Here is a 25,924-nt window from a genome sequence, read left to right on the forward strand (position 1 = left end):
AACAGGTTTAGGGTCTTTGAACACGTATGGCCAGTATGTCTATCATTGCCAGATGTGTTTATCCAGAGACAGTAGAAAGGACTTGTGTCTTCAATGAAGGGGAATCAATTCTATGTCAGGACCAGAGGCTCCGATTATGCTTTTCCTTTCTTTTATTGTTCCAAACAGCAGCCAATGAAGTAACAGTAAACAAAAAACGTCAATATGGTCCAATCATAGTCAGGGCCTAATCCCATATAAACCATGACCCCAACAGTCACCTCCTCTTTCTTTGCTGCTATGCAGCAGATAAGTACAACTTCATTATTTCGATCTGTTTTTATATTTGTGCACGTTGTGAAGATTTGTTTTGTTTTCCCAATTTGCGCTTGTGTCGCGTGTGTGTGTTTATTTGCGCCGTTCGGCCGAGTCTTTCACAGTGGAGCAGGAGTGGACTACGTGTTGCTCGCGTAGTCCTATTTCTATTTTCAGGAGCACGTTGTGTCGCGCATGCAAGCTGGCTCTTTCCCTTTCACTTTTGAGAAAAGAGCCGGCTCGGTACAGCAACACGACGAAGCTTGCCTGCCCATATTGATTACTCATACTGTGCTCCCCAGACACCCTACAGCGATAGCTTAGGGTTGTAATAATTGAATAGGCACTGCCTAGAGTGCATATTCCAGGCTGCTCCCTCCACACTTTATTGGCAAAATTCCTGTTATAGCCTGGCAGGAGTTTTTTGCACCCCCCTTATGATCTCTCCTGACTTTATTTTATTTATTTAAAAAGATTTAACTCTTGATACAGGAGGATAGCTCAATGGCATGGTGATGAGTCAGGATTTTATCCTGAAGATAATTTTGACCAGCTGGGGATGAATCTGGTCGAGGCCCTTGACACTAGGGTACAGCAATCAGTTAATGACGCCTTTGTGAAGGCATTGGGACCTTTTTCTGGTCAGTTGCTTGATTGCACTCGTAATCAAGGTTGGATGCCGGGACTTCCAGGCTCCAGTGAGAATCCTAAGCCCAAGGACAAAGGGAAACAGAGTGATCAAGCTGAGGCCTTTGAGAGACTTCACCACAAAAGAACCAGCGAACATAACTACAGTAGTAAAAAGGACGCTAGTACTTCGTCTTCCTCCTCTGATAACGATGCCTCTTCTGATTTGGATGACCCTGATCTGCCAGGGCCCAGCAAAAGATCTAAGAGACAAGCGTCTCTGCCCAAAGTTCTTGATTTTGACCCCACTGATATCATTCATCCTAGGGCGTCCAATTGGGTCACTCCTCCTGAAGTGGTCAAATACATGCAATCCCACTTGCGTAAGTGCTTTCCACAAAATTTGGTTTGTGCTCGTCTTTGGGCAGAATGTCCCAGACCTGACCTAGAAGGTAAAGTTGCAGATACACCTGAGGTGGATCCCATGATGGTGATGTTTATGAAAAAAAATCCAAAGACCCTAAGAAGGGTTTAGACAGGGTGTGGCGTAATTGCCAAGATAAACTTTTAGACATGTCTGGTCCCCTTACAAACATTCTTGAGTTGGCATTCCACTCCAAGGCATCTGGAGTGGTGGTGGACATTGACATTCTTATTGGATGGGTGCAGAGAGCTATTTGCCAGCTGGGCAATACTAATTGTGCAATTTCTTCCAAGCACAGACAGACCTTCTTGATGTGCATTGATCCCAAACTTAATGATCTGTCTACTTCGGAAGCTGGTCCTGCTGCGGATGGAAGGCTCTTTGGAGCACCGTTCGTGAAGGAGTTATCAAACTTTTGCTCTACCTACTCCTCCACAACAAAGCCCAGATGTCCCTAAAAAAGGTTTTTAAATGCTGCCTTTTTCTCAGGGCCAGTCATTATGGAGGGCGTATGCCCGGCCGAGCAACCTTCACAAGCCCTCAAGTTTACTACCCCAGAGGTAGAGGAGGCTGGTACGGAGAACCTGCAGAGGTCACCTTCTATCCCACCCGTTCCCGTGGTGGACACACCAGATTCCGCAGGGGGTCCCAGACGGGGACAACAAGGAGCGATTCAGGATGCAGGATATTCTGGTAAGTGTTATTCCTTCTTCACAAGTGACTTTGGGGCGGCAGAGTCGGTTTGTTCCTGTACAATTGGAAGCTGATTTCTGGGGATCCTTGGGATCTTCAGACAGTGACAGGCTTCAGACTGGAGTTTTTCAGTACCCCGAAACAAACTCGGTCTCCTGCTCCAATGCATTTTTCCCTAGCAGATCTGTCCATTATAGATCAAGAAGTTCAGTCCCTTCTAGACAAGGGGCTGTGGGGTTTTCCGCTCCTCATCCTTACAGTTTCATCAGCCCAATTTTCTTGGTAAACAAAAAAGGTGGAGGTCACCGCCTTGTCTTGAATCTCAAAGAGTTCAATTACTGAATATTATACAGACACTTCAAGATGGAAGGGATTCACATGTTGAGGGACATCCTGTTAGAAGGCGATTGGATGGTTCGTCTGGATCTGAAGGACACTTACCTTTCAGTCCCTATTTTCGCTCCTCACAGGCAGTACCTCCAGTTTCTGTGGAGGGGAGAATGGCTAGAGTTCCATGCGCTTCCATTCGGCCTTTCGTCTGCCCCTTGGTGCTTCACAAAACTGATGAGACCAGTGGTAGAGTCCCTTCGAGCCAAAGGGGTTCGTTTGATAATCTATCTGGACGACATTTTGCTGATGGCTCAGGATCCTCAGACTCTCCAGAGTCATTTGTCTTGGACTATTCAACTTTTGCAGGATCTGGGATTTAATATCAATGTGCAGAAGTCACTTTTGAATCCTGCCCAGTTGATAGACTTTCTGGGTTTCCAGATAGACTCAGTGCGGGCCCAACAAATTCTTCCCTCTAAAAGATTCGCAATATCAAGAGGGTTTTGAGGTCAGCTTTATCCAACCAGACTGTGTCTTTGAGAGCCATTGCTGGACAGTAGGGCTCCTGTCCTCTTCCATTCAAGCCATTTTTCCGGCTCCCCTTCACTACCATGGCCTCCAGAGGTTAAAATTTCAACACCTACGGAAGGGTCAGATTCCATTATCTGAGGAAGTGAGGTCAGTGATTCATTGGTGGTTGAACCATATGGAAGCCTGGAATGGCAGAGCCATATTTGGTTCTCTCCTGGACGTAATAATCGAGTCAGATGCCAGCCAGTGGCGCTGGGGAGCGCATTGTGGATCAATTGCGATGGGGGGGCCGCTGGTCTCAGACGGAAATGAGGTTTCATATAAATTGTTTAGAACTTCTAGCGGGTCCTTTCGCCATAAAAAGTCTTTCCCTCAGAAGGCGGATTGTTGTATCTTATTGAGGATGGACAATATCTCAGTAGTGAGATATGTCAACAAGCTGGGGGGGAAAACATTCCAAGATGTTAGTGGAGATAGCAAATGAATTTTGGCATTATTGCCTTCTTCACCGCCAGAGTGTCATGGCAGTGTATCTCCCGGGGGTTCAGAACACCATAGCGGACTGGAACTCCAGATACTTGAGGGATGCCTGCGATTGGAGGTTGAATCAGGATCTCTTTCACCAGATTCTTCTCGAAAATGGTCCTTGCAACATAAATATCTTTGCCTCCCATCTCAATTTCCAGATTCTGACTCTCTTCAGTTGGCATCCGGATCCAATGGCTCTAGCGACGGGTGCCTTCCTTCAGTATTGGAGTCAATTTCGGGAATATGCTTTTCCACCATCTGTGATGATTCCCAGGGTGCTAGCTTAGGTGCGAAAACAAAAAGTGGAGATTGTGCTTCTAACCCCTCTTTGGAGGGCTCAACCCGGTAGCTCTGCAGTTAGCTTGCCCTCCACCTCTTCTCATTCCGCCTCGTCTGAATCTTCTGATGAGTCCAGAGGGCCTTCAACATCCCTTGGTTCTGTCGAAAAAACTTTGGTTGATGGTTTGGACAATTTCAGGGCGAGATGGAGTTCCCCAGGCATTTCGCAACAAGCTGCAGACTTCATTAAACAAGCCTGGTCATCAGGCACTCATAAGCGATATGCTTCAGCCTGGCAGAGATGGTCTAGTTGGTGTGACGAACAGAGTATCGATCCCATGGGGTCAACTTTTGACATCATTGTGAACTTTCTGGCAGAACTTGCAAGCACGGGTCTGGACTATCATACGGTGAATAATTTCAGGTCAGCTATTTCAGCGGGACATGCTCAGGTAGAAGGTAAACCAGTAGGGGAACATCCTCTGGTCTGTAAAGTGATTAAAGGGATTCGCATGACATTGCCTCCACAATCAAGATATGCTTCCCTTTGGGATGTGGATATAGTTTTAAGTTTTTTAGATAAATGGCCATCTAACCGTTATCCTTCTAGAAAACAAAGTTCAGCAAAATTAACTATGTTACTTTCTCTTTTTTCATGTAAACGTGTTCGGACGTTAGAGCTTTGGATTTAGCGGGCAGAACTTATTCTCTGTAAGGTGTTACATTTAATGTCACCAGAAGAACAAAAAACAATTGCAGGTTGGTAACATATCCTAGGTTTCCTGAAAATCAACAATTATGTGTAGTACAATGTTTGAAGGATTATAAAATTGCTACAGTTGACATTAGGCAAGATGCTAAAGGTCAGTTGTTAGTATCGTTGCAAAAACCATTTATACCGGTTTCAGCTGCTACTTTGGCCAGATGGATGAGGTGGTTGATGAATGAGGCAGGAACAGACATCTCTAAATATGGGGCTCATTCAGCTAAGGGAGCAATGGTGCGTTAGGTTCTCGTCTGGAGGACATTATGAGAGCAGTGGATTGGTCATCAGAATCTACGTTTAGAAAATTCTATGACAAACTGGTAGTTGATGTGGCGACTGTGGTGGTTGGACAGCTTTAAACGAGTATAATCGGAGCCTCTGGTCCTGACATTGAATAAAAACAATTCTAGCTTACGCGTCAAGAATTTTCAATTCTATTAAGGGCACGGAGGTGTGGATTATCCCACCCTTCATCTTGTATGAACCAATGGTGTTTCATTCTAAAGTGAATGATATGATTCAAAGAAAATTGTGATATGTTTTGGATTTCCCGCCCTGAATTTTAGTGGCAATATAGTTGATTCTAAGTGCCTGTTATCTTCAACAAAGGTATTACTTTCAATTTTGTTTATCTTCTTTAGGAGCGGATTAGAAGGCTCCGTGATATATCAGATTTTTCGTTTCATGAGTTGGAGGAAGACAAGGTCTTGAAGTTCCTGTCCCCGGAGGGTCCTGTTGAAGTTGTATCTTTGTTTGCCGCCTGTTGAGCTAGTACCGAGATGTTTGGACTGCAGATGGGTTCTTCATGGACCGTTACTCTGTAAGGAGTTTCGTTTCTTCTACATTTTGGTTCTTATCTGACTGTTACAAAGAAAGAGGAAGTGACTGTCTGGGTCATGGCTTATATGGGATTAGGTCCTGGACTATAATTGGACCATGTAACTATATCTGTGGTATCAAGGTTATTGAAGTTTTTTTGTTTAGTGTTATTTCATTGGCTGCTGTTCAGAACAGTAAAAGAAAGAGAAAGCATAATCCTTGCCTCGTGTCCTTAATAGAATTGAAAATTCTTGATGCGTAAGCAATAAAAAAAAATGTATTGTTATCAGCAACAGGGATAGAACGTAAGAGTGTGTTGAAAGTGCAAGCATGGGACAGCTGCTCTTTCATCTGACATTGCTAAAAAAAAATTGCCATGGGATATCCAGGTCAGAAATAGAAATGATTGGACCCTTCAGCCTTAGGGTGATCTTACCCCAAACATTTTGACTAAACTCCTTCTAAACTCCTCCTGTTTTGCTGACTTTCTCTTTGTTGGCCTTAGATCTGCTAACCAGTGCTAAAGTGTTTTTGCTCTCTCTCTTTTAATCATGGTGAAATTGGCATACACCCAATTGGCACATTTAATGTACTTGTAAGTCCCTAGTAAAGTGATACTATATGACTATACACTAAATACTAGTGGTGTGTTGCACCACTGATTGTGAAACCCACTTAGGAAGCCTTATCAGTCCTGCCGTTGTAGCCTGTGTGTGCAGTTTTAAAACTGCCATTTCACCCTGGCAAAATAAACCTTTTGCCAGACCTAAACCTTCCTTTTTAGTACATATATATCACCCCTAGGTAGGCCCTAAACAGCCCACATAGCAGGACGAAACATATTTAAAAGGTTGGGCATATACTTTTCTCTTTTACATGTTCTAGTATTGAAAAGCTCTTAAATGTGTTTTACACTAGTGTAAGGCCTGCTTCTCCCATAGAATAACTTTCAATTAGGTGCTGGTAGGAAAGACAGGTTTAGTCTCTAAAGAATTGTAATGTCAAACTCTCTTTAATGATAAAGTAGGATTTTAAGTCACAACTCTGAAAATGACACTTTTAGAAAGTTAATGAACACACTTAGGGGCAACCCAGTATTCCCCTAGGAACTGGGTACAGACAATGTCTCGCTTAAAAATGCTCCTAGAGGAATTGTTTAGATGTAGTATGTGTACATATGATCCAGACTTCAGTTAATGAATAATACAACTCCGTACTGTTAAAATCCAATTTATTACTCAATAAGATTCAGGAAGTTAAAAATTTTTACAACAAATCCAACGAATGTCCATCTCATAAACAACAACACTGTATATAACCCCACTAGATCACAAGATTGAATCCCAACAGAAGATCCAGGAAAGGGTTATAATCTTCCTCATGACACAGTTCTGCACAATAATTGCCTGGTTTTCAGTCTCAGTTCAAGCACTATGATGGACTTTCAATTCAGCTTGTCAAATGAGCTTCTCTCAGTATATTTAGACTATGTGTTGTCTACAATATGTTTGACATGAATGTTGCAAACACCATTCAACATCAACCATAAAAATGACAAAAACAACATCTACATGAATTAGCTTGCATAAAAACTACTTTTTAGCCTAAGTCAATAAGTGCAAATGTGTCTTTATGCCCTTGACAGTCAATCAGTGCAACTGGTGGTTCTAAATTGCAGTGCAACAGATTGTCAGCATTTCAAGTTGTATTTATAGTATGAATTCTGAATCCCAACAGAGGGTATGTGTTCAATAACCTTGAAGATAGTATTCAGGGACAGGTTGGGAGAATTCATTTTTACCACATAAGTAAGAATACGGGGGTGTCACCAAGATGGTGAGGGAGTAGGAGCTCCTCCTTCTTGCTCCGCACCCTGCCCTGAAGTAAAGCTGTGTCTGCTCGGATCTGGTGTGAATGCAGGATGCCTCAGCTGTGCTTTAAAGCCGAACATCCCAGCGGAGCTAGCCGTTTGACCATGAGATGCCAACCAAAACCAGAATGCTAAAAGGGCAGATGTGAAGCCACAGAGCAGCAGAACAATGGTAGCTGGTCGACAGAGCGAATGGCTGTATAGCACAAAATAAGCAGTTATCAGACTTCACAGCTGCGCCAAAGTGAGATCAACCCCAGATGAGTACTCTCTACATCTTCTGACTAGCTTCAATCAGGGGTGAAGGAGGTGTCTGTCGAGAAGCTGCGACCATTGGAGTTCAAGTGTACAGGGCCTTGCCATGCTCTGCACCAGGCGGGGTTAATTTACTGCAGTAAAGCGATCATTGCAAGAAGCCAAACTCAAAATAAGCAAGTGCACGCCAGTAAGAATGAGGCAAATAAAGGAAACAAGGCCTCAAGTTGCAAGCTAGAGGGGAGGGCACCCCAGACTGCAGTGTAAAGAGCTATGTGGTGCAGTAAGATGACTCTTACCCTACTTCCTACTTGAATAATGAACCCTGAGATGGTCTAGACAAATATGAAAGCAAATCTATCCTACCTCTCCCGGTGTGAATAAGCATAGACATTATGCAGCCTGAGGTACATTAAAATTATACAGTAGCGTTTTGAAGCATACAGGCTATGAAGCGAAGGGTGTGTGACGTAGGAGGGAGCATCGTGCCCGCCTGTCATGTGGTGCTCAGGACACCTTTGCATGGATAGCAAAGCAAGACCATCCCCTGAAGCAAACATGAGCAAGGTTGGAGATGTAGGAAATTCCTCTCTTTCTGGCATGGTTACCCACACTTTTTGCCTGATGTCAGTGTGCTTAGACTGTTTCCACTGGAACCCAGGACCCCAGTGATTGTGCTCTCTCCTCTAAAAGTGGTTGTCTTGGTACTTCTTACAGCCCACAATTGGCATACTGATGTACCCCTGTAAGTCCCTGGCAGATGGTACTTAGGTACTCAGGGCATTGGTACACCAGGGGTCCCCCATGGGCTGCAGCATGTATTATGCCACCCATGGGAACCCATGCATATTGTGTCTGCAGGCCTGCCATTTTCAGTCTGCGTAAAAAGGTGTATGCACCCTTTCACTATGGGTCACTACACCAGGTCACTGTAAGTCATCCCTATGGTAGGGCCTTTCAGCCCAAAGGGCAGGGCACAGGTCCATTTGTATGGCCACCCCTGAGCAGAGGTGACCTTACAAACTCCAATTCCAATTCCCTGGTCTTCATAAGTGTGGAGACACCATTTTGTCTATGTACAGGTCACTGGTCACTACCTGAGGTTCAGCTACATAATGGTAGCTCTGAACCTGGGCATGTTTGGTATCAAAGATGTCGGAATCATACCCCAATACTGATCCCAGTATAGGTGGAATGATTCCATGCACTCTGGGGGTTCCTTAGAGGATCCCCCAGTTCTGCTCCTACCAGTCTTCTAGGGTCTGCAGGCAGCCTGCATTGCTACAGCCCCCCAGGACATGATTCTGCCCTCCTGCTGCTTGACCAGCTCATGCAGGGGACAGCAGAACAAAGGATTTCCTGCAGGAGAGGGGTGCAACCTCCTCTCCTTTGGAAATAGGTGTTACTGGACTGGGGAGAGGTAGCCTCCCCACACCACTGGACTGTTTTGAAGGGCACATTTGGTGCCCTCCTAGCATAATCTTGCTTGCATCAGTCCAGGGACCACTGATCCCTGCTCTGGCACGAAACACACAAAGGAAAGGGGAGTGTCCACTCCCCTGTCCAGCTCCACCCCTAGGGTGGTGCCCAGAGCTCCTCCAGGTGGCTACTTGGTTCTACTATCTTGGATTCAAGATGGGCAGAGACCTCTGGGAGCATCTGACTGGGTAGGCCAAGTAGTTGACGTCAGAGGTCCCTTCTGATAGATGGTCACTCCAGATAGTGACCAAACCCCTTTTTGAGTTATTTAGGGACTCTCTTGAAGGTAGGTCCCCAGATTCATTGTGCAAGACTCCACCAGGACCTCTCTGCAAAGACATCTTCTGCTCCTGGCCTCCGGAACTGCTGCTGGGCAACACAGGAACCGACCAAGTCTACGGAGCCTGAGAAGACTTCTCCGTGCAACATTTTTTCTGTGGCTCCTGTCAACATTCTGCAACATGTTCATGGCTTTGCATCCTCTGGGGTCAGCAAGACTTCAGCTGTACCAAGAAGCAAGAAGGAATCTCCCTTGGAGTGAAGGAGTCACTCTCCTGCATCTGCAAGCATCTAAGACAATGACATCCGGCTGGTGGGATCCTCTGTCCTCTGGATCTGCAAAGATTCTCCAACACAGGTGGTGGCTCTGACAGATCCCCTGGGCCCTCTCTGCCGTCTGTCCAATGTGGGAGACGGTAAGACCTTGCCTGTGCCACTGGGACAGAATCCCTGTTGCGCAAACCAAGGCTTGTTGATTCCTGCTCCAAGGAATCTTCAGGCTTCAAGTAGCCCCAGCTCCCAGCACTCTAGCTCTGCAAGGACAGCATCCTCTCTGCTGCTCCAGTGACGTGGGACTCCTCTTCAGGTGTGCTGACTGGGCCTCACTACGGCTTACTGTGCCTGCTGCCAGTGGGTTGCTTGTGGGTGCTCCGAAAGCTTCTGCTGGCTCGCCTGTCTTCTGAGGGTCAGCCCGGACTCCCCTACAAGGATCGAGTCCCCAGGACCTTGCTGGTCCACAACCACTTGGCAAAAGGTCCAACAGCTCCTCTTGCATTTGCTTAAACTTGTTGGTGGTCCTCCGGACCACTGACCCATTTGCAATCCGGCCACCGAAGAGGGACAGCTCATAGACAACTTCAGAGACTACTCTGCAGTGACTGGACTCCACAGCTGGACCTCTTCCATCACTGTTGATCCGGATCTTCAGCTACAGAAGGGTGGGCAATGGCTCCTGCATGGACCGTACTCTGTCCCCTTTTTTTGCAGGTCCTCGTCAACCAGTATCCACCCTTGGGTTCCGCTGGACTTGAGTGAAATACTGGGTTACCAGTATGTAAGGACAAATTTGGAACCAGAGAGAGCATGAGCACTGGGATCCTGGTTAGCAGGACTCCAGTGATACAGTCAAGCATACTAACAAGAACAGTAAAACATACTGACATGTAGGCCACAAACCATAGACACTGGGGTCCTGACTAGCAGGATCCCAGTGACACAGTCAAAACACACTGACAAACAGACCAAAAATGGGGATAACCATGCTAGAAAGAGGCTACTTTCTCACTCTATCAAATACAGCTAACTACATAAACGCAAAGCTAATACTGGAGATTGAGGTTATATTTAGGTGTTTTTGTGGTATGGCGCCTGTTAGACTTTTCATCCTTGGCGTGGTCTCCCTTAACTTTTTGCCTCTGTTCCCCAGGTGGTTGATGGGTGCTGGAATCTGATTTTATTGTTTTTGTTACTCTGGGCACTTTACCACTGCTAACCAGTGCTAAAGTGCAAGTGCTCCTGTTTAAAATGTGTACGTAATTGGCTCTCCATGATTGGCATATTTGTTTTACTGTTAAGTCCCTAGTAAAGTGTACTAGAGGTGCCCAGGGCCTGTAAATCAAATGTTACTAGTGGGCCTGCAGCACTGGTTGTGCCACCCACACAAGTAACCCTGTAATCATGTCTCACACCTGCCACTGCAGTGTCTGTGTGTGTATTTTTACTCTGTAAGTTTGACTTGGCAAGTGTACCCACTTGCTAGGCCTAAACCTTCCCTTTTCTTACATGTAAGGCACCCCTAAGGTAGGCCCTAGGTAGCCCCAAGGGCAGGGTGCAGTGTATGGTTAAGGTAGAACATATAGTAATGTGGTTTATATGTCCTGACAGTGAAATATTGTTAAATTCGTTTTTCACTGTTGCAAGGACTGTCTCTCTCATAGGATAATATGGGGGCTACCTTTAAATATGATTAAAGCGTAGATTCCCCTAGAGAGTAGATGGGCATGTGGAGTTTGGGGTCCCTGAACTCACAATTTAAAAATACATCTTTTAGTAAAGTTGATTTTGAGATTGTGCGTTTGAAAATGCCACTTTTAGAAAGTGAGCATTTTCTTGCTTAAACCATTTTGTGACTCTGCCTTGTTTGTGGATTCCCTGTCTGGGTCAGTTTGACAGTTGGGTTGTTTTTCACCTCGCACTAGACAGTGACACAAAGGGGGCTGGGGTGTAACCTGCATTTCCTGATTAGCCATCTCTGCTAGGAGGGAGGGGTGGAGTGGTCACTCTCATCTGAAAGGACTGTGCCTGCCTCTGACAATGCCGGCTCCAACCCCCTGCTGTGTGTCTGATGACTTGCCTGGGCAAGGCAGGATTTCACAAGTAGGTGTGAGTCCCCTTTGAAGAAAGGTGACTTCAAAGACTAAAATGGGTATAAGAAGGGCACCCAAATCTACAGACTTTAGAAACACTTCTGGAACCAAGAGGAACCTCTGCCTGGAGAAGAGCTGATAGCTGAGGAAGACGTGCTGCCCTGCCTGTGACTGTGCTTTGTGGAGCTTTCCTGCAGTGCTGCTTCTGCCAGAGTAAGAGGGCAAAGACTGGACTTTGTGTGCCTTCCATCTTGTGAAGAAATCTCCAAGGGCTTGATTTAGAGCTTGCCTCCTGTTGTTTGAAGTCTCAGGGATAGCAAAGACTTCTCTCTACCAGCACCTGGAGTCTCTGGAGAGACTCCTGCTCTGACAAGTGGTGCCCTACCCAGTCCCTGGGCCCTTGAAAGGAAAGCTGGTGGAAATCCAAGGAAATCGACTTCGGACCGACGCCGCTGCTGAATCCGGTAACGCCGCCTGCACCAGACGCCGTGACCTTCGCTGGAACGCGACACTCTTCGCAGGCCCGTCGCTGCAGCAGCCCCGCTGAAGTCCGCGACTCCGTGGAAGTCGCCACACCACGTCGTGACTGACGCCGCTTGAAGTGCACGGATTCAACGTTTTGCACAGACGCCGCGATTCCTGACTTCACGCCTCGGCTTGTTTTAACTCTACACCAAAGGTACTGTACTTGGGGGTCTACACGACTCCGTGTCCGGCGCCGCTGGTGTCGGCTTGTTGGGAACGACTCCGTCACAACGCCGTGTTAACATCTCATTGAAGCATTTTTGTTTCTAAGCGCTATTTTCGAGTTTAATCTTTAAAAATTCATAACTTGACTTGTGTATGTTGGATTTTTGTAGTTTTGGTCTTGTTTTGTTTAGATAAATATTTCCTATTTTTCTAAACCGGTGTTGTCATTTTGTAGTGTTTTCATTAAGTTGCTGTGTGTGTTGGTACAAATACTTTACACCTAGCACTCTGAGGTTAAGCCTACTGCTCTGCCAAGCTACTAAGGGGGTAAGCAGGGGTTAGCTGAGGGTGATTCTCTTTTACCCTGACTAGAGTGAGGGTCCTTGCTTGAACAGGGGGTAACCTGACTGTCAACCAAAGACCCCATTTCTAACATTGGTGATCAGCGGTTGGGATTTGGACTTGTATTTGTACTTGACATACAGTGATTAAGTGTACACTACTGTTTTAAGTTCAGACCACTACGTGACCACATACTACTAGTCTTGTGATTTTTGTTTTTCTCTATTTGGACTGTTTTTGCTCTGCATTCAGTTTCCTTTTTCGCTGATCCGGTGATTGACTTTTCTGGAACTTCATTTGAGAACTTGCTTTTCTGCATTTGGAACTTTGCACTCTTTTAACCTTTTATCATGTCTCTACTTGGAGATGCACCAGTTGAAGCTGTTTTTGACCTGAAGCAATTGGATAGTTATAACAAGGCTCAGCTAAAGCAGTTTTGTAAAAAGTTTGGTTGTCCCATTAAGAGCTCTTCCAAGAAGGATGAGCTGAAAAAGGCGCTGAGGGCCTGGGTGACAACCAGAAGCACTGGAGGGCACACTGAGGATGAGGAGGAGGATGAGGATGAGGAGGGAGAGCAATCAGTACATAATGGTATAGTGGGGGGGCCTGTTATTCCCAGGGAAAGAGTCTCTAGGGCAAGTAGCAGTGTATCCTCCAAGGGTCTGACACCTGAAGAGTTACAGGACAGACAGGCAGAAAGGGAGTACCAATTGGAGCAGAGGAGGCTAGCCCTTGAGGAGAGGAAGTTAGCAATGGCTCATGAGCTTAGCTTGAAAGAGATGGATCATAGAAGCCAGTCCAGTAGAGATGGTGGCAGCAATCCTACAGTGCAGCCTGAGAGAAGGGTACACATCCCAAAAGACCTTGTGAGGGATTATAAGAGGGAGGATGATATCTACTTGTGGTTCAAGGGTTATGAGTCAGCTCTCCATATGAACCTGGTCCCTGGAGCTCATTGGGGGGCAGCCCTGTGGAAGCATTTTGAGGCAGAGGGGAGGGACACACTGACGGCCTTAGGGGATGCTCAGAGTCTCACCTACCCTGTCATGAAGGAGGCCTTACTCACCAGGTATGGTCTCACCCCTGAGCAGTACAAGGAGAAGTTTAGATCCTACAACAGAAAGGAATCCCAAACATGGTTGGAATGTGTTGATTCTTTTTGCAGGTCACTGGATGGTTGGGTGAAGGGCAGTAAGGTAAACACTTATGAGGGGCTTTACAATTTAATTGCTTGGGAGCACTTGTACAGTTTATGTTTTCCAGAGCTGCGCCAGCACCTCATTGACAGCAAGCTGACTGACCCCAGGAAGCTTGCGCAGGAAGCGGACCGCTGGGAGAGCACCAGGGTCCAAAAGAGGTATGGGGGAGACCACGTCAAGGGTGGGCAGGGTCCCTCTCAGAAGAAAGGGGGGGTAAGGGCAAACAGGGGGAGTTCTCTAAAGGGCCCCAAACTGATTCCCAGGGTAAGGATTCCCAACCCCCCAGTGAAAAGAAGCCATGGTTGTCCAAAGGGAAGCCAGTGGCAGGTGGTCCCCCACGTAAGTGCTATGCATGTGACCAGGTGGGTCATGTGAGGGGGGACCCCAAATGCCCCAAAAGTACACCAGCACCCACTGGTGCACCGTCCCAGGGTTTGGCCAGTGTAGCGCTTGGGGAGGAGTTGGTTTCAGGTGGGTGGGAACCAGCAGAAATTACCCTTGTCTCACTAGGGGACAGTGAGATGGTCCAGAGAAACCTAGTGCCTGATAACACTAAGAAGTACAGGCAATGGGTGACCATCAATGGACAGAGGGTGGAGGCTCTGAGAGACACAGGAGCCAGAGTGACTACAGTGAGGAGTCACCTGGTGTCTGAAGAGCAGATTGATCCCCGGGTACTTCACCAAGTAGTTGCGGTAGACAACTCTGAGCGCCTCTGCAGAGTGGCGCAGGTTCCCTTTGAATGGGGGGGGGGGGTCTCAGGTTCCTGGAAAGTAGCTGTGAGTCCAACCATGCCTGTTGATTGTTTGCTAGGTAACGACCTGGAGGATTCCCCTTGGAAGGAGGTGGAACACAGGTCTCACTTGGAGATGTTGGGTCTGCCTGGGTGGGTATGTGTATCCACCCGGTCTATGGCAGCCAATCAGGGTAGTCAAGAGCCCCTGGAAGCCTGAAACAGTGGCCCAGGGGACCGCCAAGAAGAGGAAGGGCAGGGGGCGCGGGAAACTGGCCCCCGAGGTTCCCACGGTCCGGGAGGAGGCGGAGCCTGAGGGTGGCGCCCCGGAACCTACAGGGGAGCAGGTGGCTGAACTGGGGGAGGTCCCTGAGCTGTCGCAGTGGCAGCAGGAAGGGGGACCCACCAGGGAACCATTCTGCACAGCGCAGAAGGAGTGCCCTATTCTTGAGGGGCTGCGGCAGCAGGCTGCAGCCCAGGCGGCTGGCGAAGTGCCAGGTACTCACCTGATTTATTGGGAGGATGGCCTCCTGTACAGTGAGCCTAAGGTTCCTGAGCCTGGGTCAGCTCGTATGCTGGTGGTACCCCAGTGCTTCAGGGCCTTCCTACTGGGTTTGGCTCATGATGTGCCTTTGGCAGGACATCTAGGGCAGGACAAGACCTATAAGAGGCTTGTCTCCCACTTTTACTGGCCCTTGATGCACAAGCAGTCAGCTGCTTATTGTAGGTCTTGTCAGACTTGTCAGGCAAGTGGCAAGAGTGGGGGGAAATGCAAAGCTCCCCTCCAACCTTTACCTGTAGTCAGTACTCTCTTTGAAAGGGTAGGAATTGACATTGTGGGGCCTCTGGATCCCAAGACAGCCATGGGCAACAGGTTCATCCTGGTCTTGGTGGACCATGCCACGCGGTACCCAGAAGCCATTCCTCTAAGGACGGTCACTGCCCCTGTGGTGGGACGTGCCTTGATGGGGGTGTTTACCCGCATGGGGTTCCCCAAGGAGGTGGTATCTGATAGAGGTACAAACTTCATATCCACTTATATGAAGTCTCTGTGGAAGGTGTGTGGGGTAACCTACAAGTTCACCACCCCTTACCACCCCCAAAGTAATGGTCTGGTTGAGAGATTCAACCGCACCTTGAAAGGCATGATTCAGGGCCTGTCAGAGCCCTTGAGGCGTAAGTGGGACGTCCTCTTGCCATGCCTTCTGTTCGCTTACAGGGAGGTGCCTCAAAAGGGACTTGGCTTTAGCCCCTTTGAGCTCATCTACGGCCACCCTGTGAGGGGACCGCTCAGTCTGGTGAAGGAGGCTTTGGAGAAAGCTCCTAGTAAACCACCCCAGGATGTATTTAGCTACATGCTGGCACTAAGAAACCAGACTGCCCGCTTCAGGAGTCTCGCTCAGGAGAACCTGGAAGCAAGCCAGGAGGATATGAAACGGTGGTACGACCAGAATGCCACTCTGGTTGAGTTTCAGCCTGGACAAAAAGTGTGGGTCATGGCACCAGTGGAGCCTAGGGCTCTCCAAGATAAGTGGACTGGGCCTTATGAGGTGGTGGAAAGAAAGAGCGAGGTCACCTATCTGGTAGACTTGCAATCCCCCAGGAACCCTTTGAGGGTCCTACATGTCAACCGCCTCAAACCACACTTTGAGCGAACTGAGCTATCCATGCTCCTAGCGACAGATGACGCGGTGGAGGAAGAGAGTGTGCCTCTTCCTGACCTCCTGTCTGTAGGAGAGAAAGATGGGTCTGTGGAGGGAGTGATCCTCTCTCCCTCCCTGACTGAGGAACAGCAGAGGGACTGTCGCCATGTGCTGGGACAGTTCGCCTCGCTGTTTTGCCTGATCCCAGGAGTCACACTCCTGTGCACACATGATGTGGACACTGGGGACAGTACACCTGTTAAACATAAGGTTTACAGGGTGACTGACAGGGTCAGGGCTTGCATTATGGAGGAAGTCTCCAACATGTTAACCCTAGGGGTTATTGAGCACTCCAGCAGTCCTTGGGCCAGCCCAGTGGGCTTGGTCCCAAAGGCTGCTGCTCCTGGTGCCACTCCAGAACTTAGGTTCTGTGTGGACTACTGGGGTCTCAATGAGGTCAGCAAGACTGACGCACACCCATCCCCCGAGCTGATGAGCTCATTGATCGGTTAGGAGCTGCCAAGTACCTCAGTACGTTTGATTTAACATCTGGGTACTGGCAGATTGCAAAGGGGCAAAGGAGAGGTCAGCATTCTCTACCCCAGATGGGCACTTCCACTTCAATGTGATGCCCTTTGGGATGAAGAATGCCCCTGCCACCTTTCAGAGGTTGGTCAACCAGGTGTTGGCAGGACTGGATGAGTTCAGTGCCGCCTACCTGGATGACATTGCTGTGTTTAGTTCCACATGCAGAAGGCAGGCCTCACTATTAAGGCGAGCAAGTGCCAAATAGGGCAGGGTTCTGTGGTGTACTTAGGACACCAGGTGGGGAGTGGCCAGGTGGCACCCCTACAGCCTAAGATTGACACGATTCTGGCTTGGGAGCCTCCCAAGACCCAGACTGAAGTGAGAGCCTTTTTAGATCTCACAGGATATTACAGGAGGTTTGTTAAGGGATATGGTACCATTGTTACCCCCTTAACAGAGTTGACTTCTAAGAAGCAACCCAAGAAAGTGATCTGGACAGAGGCTTGCCAGAACGCTTTTGATGCCCTGAAGGCTGCCATGTGCACAGCACCTGTGCTGCAGGCACCTGACTACTCCAAGGAGTTTGTTGTGCAAACAGACGCCTCAGAGCATGGTATTGGAGCAGTACTCTCACAGCTTAATGAAGAGGGCCTAGATCAACCCGTAGCCTTCATTAGCAGGAGGTTACTACCCAGGGAACGTAGGTGGAGTGCCATAGAACGCGAAGCGTTTGCTGTGGTCTGGGCACTGAAGAAGCTAAGACCCTACTTGTTTGGGGCTCACTTCCGAGTTCAGACCGACCACAGGCCCCTCAGATGGTTAATGCAGATGAGGGGTGAGAATCCAAAACTGTTGAGGTGGTCCATTTCCCTACAGGGGATGGACTTTACGGTGGAACATCGTCCTGGTACAGAGCACGCCAATGCTGATGGTCTGTCCAGGTTCTTCCGCCTTATTGATGAGAACTCCCATGAGGTTGGGTAGTTGCTCCCCACTTTTAGCTGGGGGGGACACGTGTTAGACTTTTCATCCTTGGCGTGGTCTCCCTTAACTTTTTGCCTCTGTTCCCCAGGTGGTTGATGGGTGCTGGACTCTGATTTTATTGTTTTTGTTACTCTGGGCACTTTACCACTGCTAACCAGTGCTAAAGTGCAAGTGCTCCTGTTTAAAATGTGTACGTAATTGGTTCTCCATGATTGGCATATTTGTTTTACTGTTAAGTCCCTAGTAAAGTGCACTAGAGGTGCCCAGGGCCTGTAAATCAAATGTTACTAGTGGGCCTGCAGCACTGGTTGTGCCACCCACACAAGTAACCCCGTAATCATGTCTCACACCTGCCACTGCAGTGTCTGTGTGTGTATTTTTACTCTGTAAATTCGACTTGGCAAGTGTACCCACTTGCCAGGCCTAAACCTTCCCTTTTCTTACATGTAAGGCACCCCTAAGGTAGGCCCTAGGTAGCCCCAAGGGCAGGGTGCAGTGTATGGTTAAGGTAGGACATATAGGCCCTCATTCTGACCTTGGCGGGCGGCGGAGGCCGCCCGCCAAAGTCCCGCCGTCAGGTTACCGTTCCGCGGTCGAAAGACCGCGGCGGTAATTCTGACTTTCCCGCTGGGCTGGCGGGCGGTCGCCTTCAGACCGCCAGCCAGCCCAGCGGGAAAGAGGCTTCCACGATGAAGCCGGCTCGGAATCGAGCCGGCGGAGTGGAAGCTGTGCGACGGGTGCAGTTGCACCCGTCGCGTATTTCACTGTCTGCGCAGCAGACAGTGAAATACATGTAGGGGCCCTCTTACGGGGGCCCCTGCAATGCCCATGCCAGTGGCATGGGCACTGCAGGGGCCCCCAGGGGCCCCGCGACCCCCCCTACCGCCATCTGGATCTCGGCGGTCCGACCGCCGGGATCTGGATGGCGGTAGGGGGGGTCGGAATCCCCGCGGCGGTGCAGCAAGCTGCGCCGCCGCGGAGGATTCAATGGGGCCGCGGTACACTGGCGGGACCCCGCCAGTGGTGCCGGTCCGACCGCGGCTTTACCGCCGCGGTCGGAATCCCCATTGGAGCACCGCCGGCCTGTCGGCGGTGCTCCCGCGGTCCTCCGCCCTGGCGGTCTTTGAATGACCACCATAGTAATGTGGTTTATATGTCCTGACAGTGAAATATTGTTAAATTTGTTTTTCACTGTTGCAAGGACTGTCTCTCTCATAGGATAATATGGGGGCTACCTTTAAATATGATTAAAGCGTAGATTCCTCTAGAGAGTAGATGGACATGTGGAGTTTGGGGTCCCTGAACTCACAATTTAAAAATACATCTTTTAGTAAAGTTGATTTTGAGATTGTGCGTTTGAAAATGCCACTTTTAGAAAGTGAGCATTTTCTTGCTTAAACCATTTTGTGACTCTGCCTTGTTTGTGGATTCCCTGTCTGGGTCAGTTTGACAGTTGGGTTGTTTTTCACCTCGCACTAGACAGTGACACAAAGGGGGCTGGGGTGTAACCTGCATTTCCTGATTAGCCATCTCTGCTAGGAGGGAGGGGTGGAGTGGTCACTCTCATCTGAAAGGACTGTGCCTGCCTCTGACAATGCCGGCTCCAACCCCCTGCTGTGTGTCTGATGACTTGCCTGGGCAAGACAGGATTTCACAAGTAGGTGTGAGTCCCCTTTGAAGAAAGGTGACTTCTAAGACTAAAATGGGTATAAGAAGGGCACCCAAATCTACAGACTTTAGAAACACTTCTGGAACCAAGAGGAACCTCTGCCTGGAGAAGAGCTGATAGCTGAGGAAGACGTGCTGCCCTGCCTGTGACTGTGCTTTGTGGAGCTTTCCTGCAGTGCTGCTTCTGCCAGAGTAAGAGGGCAAAGACTGGACTTTGTGTGCCTTCCATCTTGTGAAGAAATCTCCAAGGGCTTGATTTAGAGCTTGCCTCCTGTTGTTTGAAGTCTCAGGGACAGCAAAGACTTCTCTCTACCAGCACCTGGAGTCTCTGGAGAGACTCCTGCTCTGACAAGGGGTGCCCTACCCAGTCCCTGGGCCCTTGAAAGGAAAGCTGGTGGAAATCCAAGGAAATCGACTTCGGATCGACGCCGCTGCTGAATCCGGTAACGCCGTCTGCACCTGACGCGTGACCTTTGCTGGAACGCGACACTCTTCGCAGGCCCGTCGCTGCAGCAGCCCCGCTGAAGTCCGCGACTCCGTGGAAGTCGCCACACCACGTCGTGACTGACGCCGCTTGAAGTGCACGGATTCAACGTTTTGCACAGATGCCGCGATTCCTGACTTCGCGCCTCGGCTTGTTTTCACTCTACACCAAAGGTACTGTACTTGGGGGTCTACACGACTCCGTGTCCGGCGCCGCTGGTGTCGGCTTGTTGGGAACGACTCCGTCACAACGCCGTGTTAACATCTCATTGAAGCATTTTTGTTTCTAAGCGCTATTTTTGAGTTTAATCTTTAAAAATTCATAACTTGACTTGTGTATGTTGGATTTTTGTAGTTTTGGTCTTGTTTTGTTTAGATAAATATTTCCTATTTTTCTAAACCGGTGTTGTCATTTTGTAGTGTTTTCATTAAGTTGCTGTGTGTGTTGGTACAAATACTTTACACCTAGCACTCTGAGGTTAAGCCTACTGCTCTGCCAAGCTACCAAGGGGGTAAGCAGGGGTTAGCTGAGGGTGATTCTCTTTTACCCTGACTAGAGTGAGGGTCCTTGCTTGAACAGGGGGTAACCTGACTGTCAACCAAAGACCCCATTTCTAACAGCGCCCTTAAAGAAGTATGTGGTACAAACTGAAATTATAGCTAACCAGCATTTCCGCTAATTTTAAGTTAAATTTGTTAGCATAAACTTACTATGTTGAACCTGTGGGGACACGTCCCCTCAATACTCCTATGTGGCCTGATAATTATAGACTTATGGTAAGAACCAACAAGTGTGACAGAGATGCTAGCACTTTGGATTGCATTGCAGTGTACCACCCTTCTCTATTTGCATGCTACATGTGTTTAGATGTATTTTATTATGTTTTATACCCCTTGAGTAACCGGGCATTAACGGGGAGCATATGTGGTGTGTAAAATGGATCAACGTGTGTGCAAGGTGCCCAATCTATTAAATTGCATTCTAAGCCTGCCTGGTGTTTTTTAAGATTATGCATTACATAATGCATCCCTTGTTTTACTGGGCACATACAAGTGTTTTGAAGTAAAGTTATAATGGGGTAGCCTTGAGGTATTTTTTAAGCATCTCACAACCAAACAAAGAAGTGTTTCCTCCACTCAGGTAGAGACCGTCTTGATATTAAGTTTACCAGAATGAGACCTGATAATGAAGCATGCCACTAATAGCATGGGTGATGGTCCTGTTATATAATAAGTAGGTACCTGATACTTGTAGTATTGAACATCTCACACCTTTCCTATAATACATAAGTTTAGGATACCTTAGTGTTGTATTGCCTATTGGAGTCACAAAGACAACACAGTAACCAGTGAGGTGTGCATCTCACTGAGTAAGAGGCCCCCACCATGGCTCACAAAGGAGAGCAGCACATCGCTCAAACCATCAATGATCACATAGCAAAGCTCAATCAGGCCAAGTAGTTCCACAAACTTGACTTAAAGACTGTCATGAGCTTCAACTCCACAAAGAGTTGTGCTACAAAACAACTTAGACATGTCGATTCAAGGCTTTACAAAAGTATCCGACCTATCAAAAATCAAGTCAGCATTGACACTCTTCTACACATTTCATAAGAAACACAACACCATCAGTGGATGGTTGTATCAAAGATGATGGAGGAAAGTCAAATGATTCTGGTTGAAACAAGAATGAGCTTCTCAAATATACCCTTGAATGTTCATAGTTGAGAGGCTTTCTTCAGAGCCAAGGTATGGGTAAGTTATAAAACCAACGAAAGTATTCAGAAGTAAGATGCTTGCTAGATACTGTAACATTTTGCTGTCAGTTGACCCTGGCCTTAGAAACACTCCCAAATCTCTCTGTGAATGTTGATGTACAAGTTTTAATGTAGCTGGACACGCCAGCTGCAAATTGACCTTCCAAGACATAATAGGCTGCACTTCTTGCTGACACCAGGATGGCTATGATGGGACAATAAGTTGATGACACAAGCCAATGTGGGTTAGGAGCTGTACTACTACGGCAGAATGATCAAGGAGGATGTGCACAAACAGCATATGTAGTTAGCATCCACTGTACATGAGCAGTGATACTCTCAGATAAGGGAGGTAGCATCAATACACGCCTCTTTTATCTGTGTACAGGGTAATGTGGCTCTATATCACAAAAGGGAATGCACAAGTTTTGGCCAACAGCATTTACTGAGTAAAAAGGGCAGTCCACCAAGAACCAGGCAGCCCTCTACCAGCTCACCCACAACATTCAGAACATCAATATCACATTCTTCACGACATAGATCGATTCAGTAGCTGCATCCCCTATAACAACACATAGCAGATGGATCAAAAATCATGAGAGACAGTAAACCATTAGGCTTAGGTTTGTAAATTGAATACCATAAAATTAGGAAATAGTATTATTTATTATCTACAGAACTGTATTAGGCAACTTCTAAATGCTTTTGGAGCCTTGTTCCTTCACAGAGACACAATGGTGACTGCAGCTCGAAGTCATTCCACTGTGATCTGAAACATGTTGATATTTAGGAGGTTCAAATGTGACGACATGCTAGCACAATGTTAAATAAAGGCCCTGCAAGAGGTGTTGTAAGCCAAAACTAACCAAACTAAAAATTACACAAGCAAATTTTGCACGAGTTCAAACTCTTTTGGTGCAATTTCATCCACCACACTGCAAATGTCACGTCTATGCGATGGGACTATTTTTCATAGCCGGCGGAGCAAATTTACGCTACAGGTGGCAGAAATAGACTTAATGGATTTTCCACAAGTCAGACAAATTTCATTACACCGAAGTAGGGCAGTATGTTAAAGAGACCACTGAGTTGGAGGACGCTCGAGTATCAACTGGGGAGTTACCTGGTTACGTTTTAATAACGGTGCAGCATACCACATGCAAACTAAAAACGTGTTGGAGAATCTAAATACCTGTGCTTTTAACGGTTATGAGGTGTAATTCGGCGCTCAAAGTCATTCCCGGTCACGGGTGCCTTAATAACTGAGTTAACTTCTCCAAACCTCTAAAGACTAGAAACGTAATTCACACAGAAGAGAGGCAATCCGTAAATTGCTTAAAGTCATCCAAAAAGAAATACATCAAAAGATAAATTGCATCATAATAAAGAAATAATATCACCTTAACTACGACTTGTCCTATTAGTTTTTGATTATAAATGCACAATTCATTTGAAAATATGTGGAATATTAACCCCTTTGATTTATTGTTATTTTGAAGAGTTTTTGCGTTTTACGGGGCGCTTCTCTCACATCTGTGTGAAGTAGATGTGTGGGAGAGCTTTATCATTGTTTTTATGATGAGATTGGTCACAGAAACAACACGCATGCGGTCTTGTCCAGGTGTGAGCAGCCAGGGGTCAGCAACAGCTTAAGATACATAAATCCCTTTCGCAACCATCAGGATGGGCACGGTCACACACCTTGGAGCAAAGATCACCGTAGGCGGGTTGGCACATGTCCTCTTTTTAGGGCATTTGTTTAAACTTTACATTATTCTGCACTCTCACCGACCGCTAATCGTAACAGCGTCAATCCATCAATGCGACTGACATTTTAAACCAGGCTCTCGAGATGCGTTATGTCCTGATCCAATGCAGCACAAAATGATTTCTTAATAGATTTCCTGGGACTACGGGCAAGAAGTTAAAAGTCGAGGAGCAGGGTCTCGAAAGGAGAAAATGAACTTTGACAAATCCAAAGCAACTTTGTAGCAAGGAAACTGTTACTAACTTGAGAAAACTAAACAACTGAGCTTTGAATCTGCCATTAAGGGGATTTAGTTTCTCAGGCGAAACATTACACAAGTGAGAAAGAAAAATTGTCATACAAGACGCCACCCGCAACAAAATATGAAAGATGTTAAGGAACTGTTATTCACTAAATCACGACACTTTCGACTTTGTCCGTTCGATCCCCAGATAGTGCCATTTCAGGACATGGATAATCTCAGCTTGTACTGTAGCTGGCAGTGCCTCTCTGCGCTACCTTGCTCCAGTCGGTGGTCTGACCCAGCGCCGTTCAGTACTCACCGGCGGTGCTAAACTGCTCCCAGGGGAACCTCAAAGGATCCCTATTCCCCAGCCGGCCGCTGATCCTCGCCTGCAGCAGCAGGCTACTTAGTTGTCGAGGGGTAACCAGGCAACAGCGGCGCCATTTTCCAGGCGGAGGAGACACCGGCCGGGAGGCGGTGTCCTTCCTCCATGTTTACGTCACGCTGCAGGGGACTCTGCGTTTAGGGCTCTAGTGAAGAGTGCGACCCTTCTGAAGCTGAGCTCACCCGGGGCATAGGACCTCGCCGGGCAGCCAAGTTTAGCTAAACGACGCCACTGCTGGACGGGCCAGTAAGAATCCAGAACTGACATTCTTTCCTGTATCGGAATGTGCCCCGACTTTGATGTATTGGCGAAAGTTAGTCACAGAGAACTTCCATGACAGAACATTGGAGCCATCGAAGTGAACAGGAATTGAATGTGTTAACAGTTTTGGAAAGTTTCAGCAGCTATACCATACAAATTTTTCTTTAATTCATGCTTAATACTTTTTTCGAAATGTTGTAAAACAAGCATTGGCAAAGTCAATAGGTCTCACCTTTGCAAGAGCTATTTGAAGCATGCAAATGACCACGCCACACACTGAGCTCTATAACAGACATCTTTACTTTTCAGCATACAATCACACACTGCACACTGATTAAATCTTGACCGTTAATAACCACATTTTAACAACTCCCAGCAAATTATGTAATTCTTCTGTTGAGTCCGCCTAGAACCGCAACGGTCTTAGCGCACATAGTCTCACAACACTACGTTTCTCCCTTTGTTAAATAAAAAGTATAAACAACAGCCACATTATATTTCTTCAATACGTCGTCGAGGCGCTTGCATTAGTCGGCCAGATCAAGAGGTACGAGTTAGTTGAGATTCACTCTGGATGTGCACAGATGGGACAGGTTCTGATGCTTGATCTGGAATGCTAGGTGGGATTGCCTCATTCGTTGTTGCAGGAGCTGATGAACGTTGAGGTAGGTGCTTAAAGTGTGATGAGTCCTGTGTAATGGACTTTCCGGGACACCACCCTAAGAGGATTGGCAGAAAAAAGAGTATCTGTTTTCCACTTTCGTTTCTGCTTGACAGGACTCAGCCTCCTTAATCGAAGTCTGTTTCCTTAGCCCGTCGATGCCATTTGGCATATATTTTCACTTTGCACTTTCGAGAAGTGTCTATGACATGAACCCTGTCAGCTTGCAAGGATCAGTCCACTGTGGCAGTATGGTTCCGATGGCTTTCCCAAAAAAGGAAGGTAGCTGGACTCACACGAGTTGTGGTGTGAGCAGTTGAATAATAAGCACTGAGGGATTGACACAGGGCCTGGTTTAACTCAACACCTCCCATCGATGCACATTGAATTACCCTTTTGAGGGTACCCATGAATCATTCCACAACACCATTGGCTTGTGGCCACAAAGGTGTACTCTTTTGATGCTTGACATTTACTCTGAGTCTGACAAGAGACTAACTGAATTCTTTGCTATTGAACGGCAGACCATTGTCAGACTTGAGAATGGTGGCGATACCCCACGCTGCATAGGGCCCTAGCACACATAGTCTCAGGACATTACACTATTGGCTCTCCCAATGTGTTTTAGCCTTGTTGTACACCAGTGTGGCTGCTGTTCAGCATGGCTAAAATATAGTGGCATAGAGGAGAGTGGTGTGGTTTGGAGTGGTCTGTCATAAAGTGGAGTGGAGTGTTGTATAGTAGAGTGGAACAGAGTGTTGTAGAGTGGAGTAGAGTTGAGCTGAGTGGTGTAGAGTCGAGTAGAGTGGTATAAAGTGGACTAGGGTGCAGTGGCTTAGAGTGGTGTGGAGTAGAATGTCAGAGTAGAGTGTCTAGAGTGGTGTGGCATAGCATAGAGTGTTATGGAGTGGAATAAAGTGTTGTAGAGTGTATAGAGTAGAGTGGCATTGGGTGCTATAGAGCAGAGTGGCATAGACTGGAGTATAGTGTAGTCGAGTGTTGACGTGTAGGGTAAATTGGCTGGAGTAGAATGGTGTGGAGTGGCGTACAGTGTAATAG

The 25,924-nt window shown here is 47.3% G+C and overlaps 1 protein-coding gene across 1 annotated transcript in view; it reads right to left on the reverse strand.

Moving 5' to 3' along the window:
- The window catches only part of CCDC178 (coiled-coil domain containing 178), a 1,079,202-nt gene extending 1,055,148 nt beyond the window's left edge, over positions 1–24,054 (reverse strand). Inside the window, exon 1 of the mRNA XM_069220096.1 lies at positions 23,878–24,054. The gene's annotated coding sequence lies outside the window, so the exon portion shown is untranslated. The remainder of the gene's footprint in view (positions 1–23,877) is intronic.
- Positions 24,055–25,924: the final 1,870 nt, after the last annotated feature.

This window comes from Pleurodeles waltl, chromosome 2_2 (genome assembly GCF_031143425.1).
Source record: "Pleurodeles waltl isolate 20211129_DDA chromosome 2_2, aPleWal1.hap1.20221129, whole genome shotgun sequence".
NCBI lineage: Eukaryota > Metazoa > Chordata > Amphibia > Caudata > Salamandridae > Pleurodeles > Pleurodeles waltl.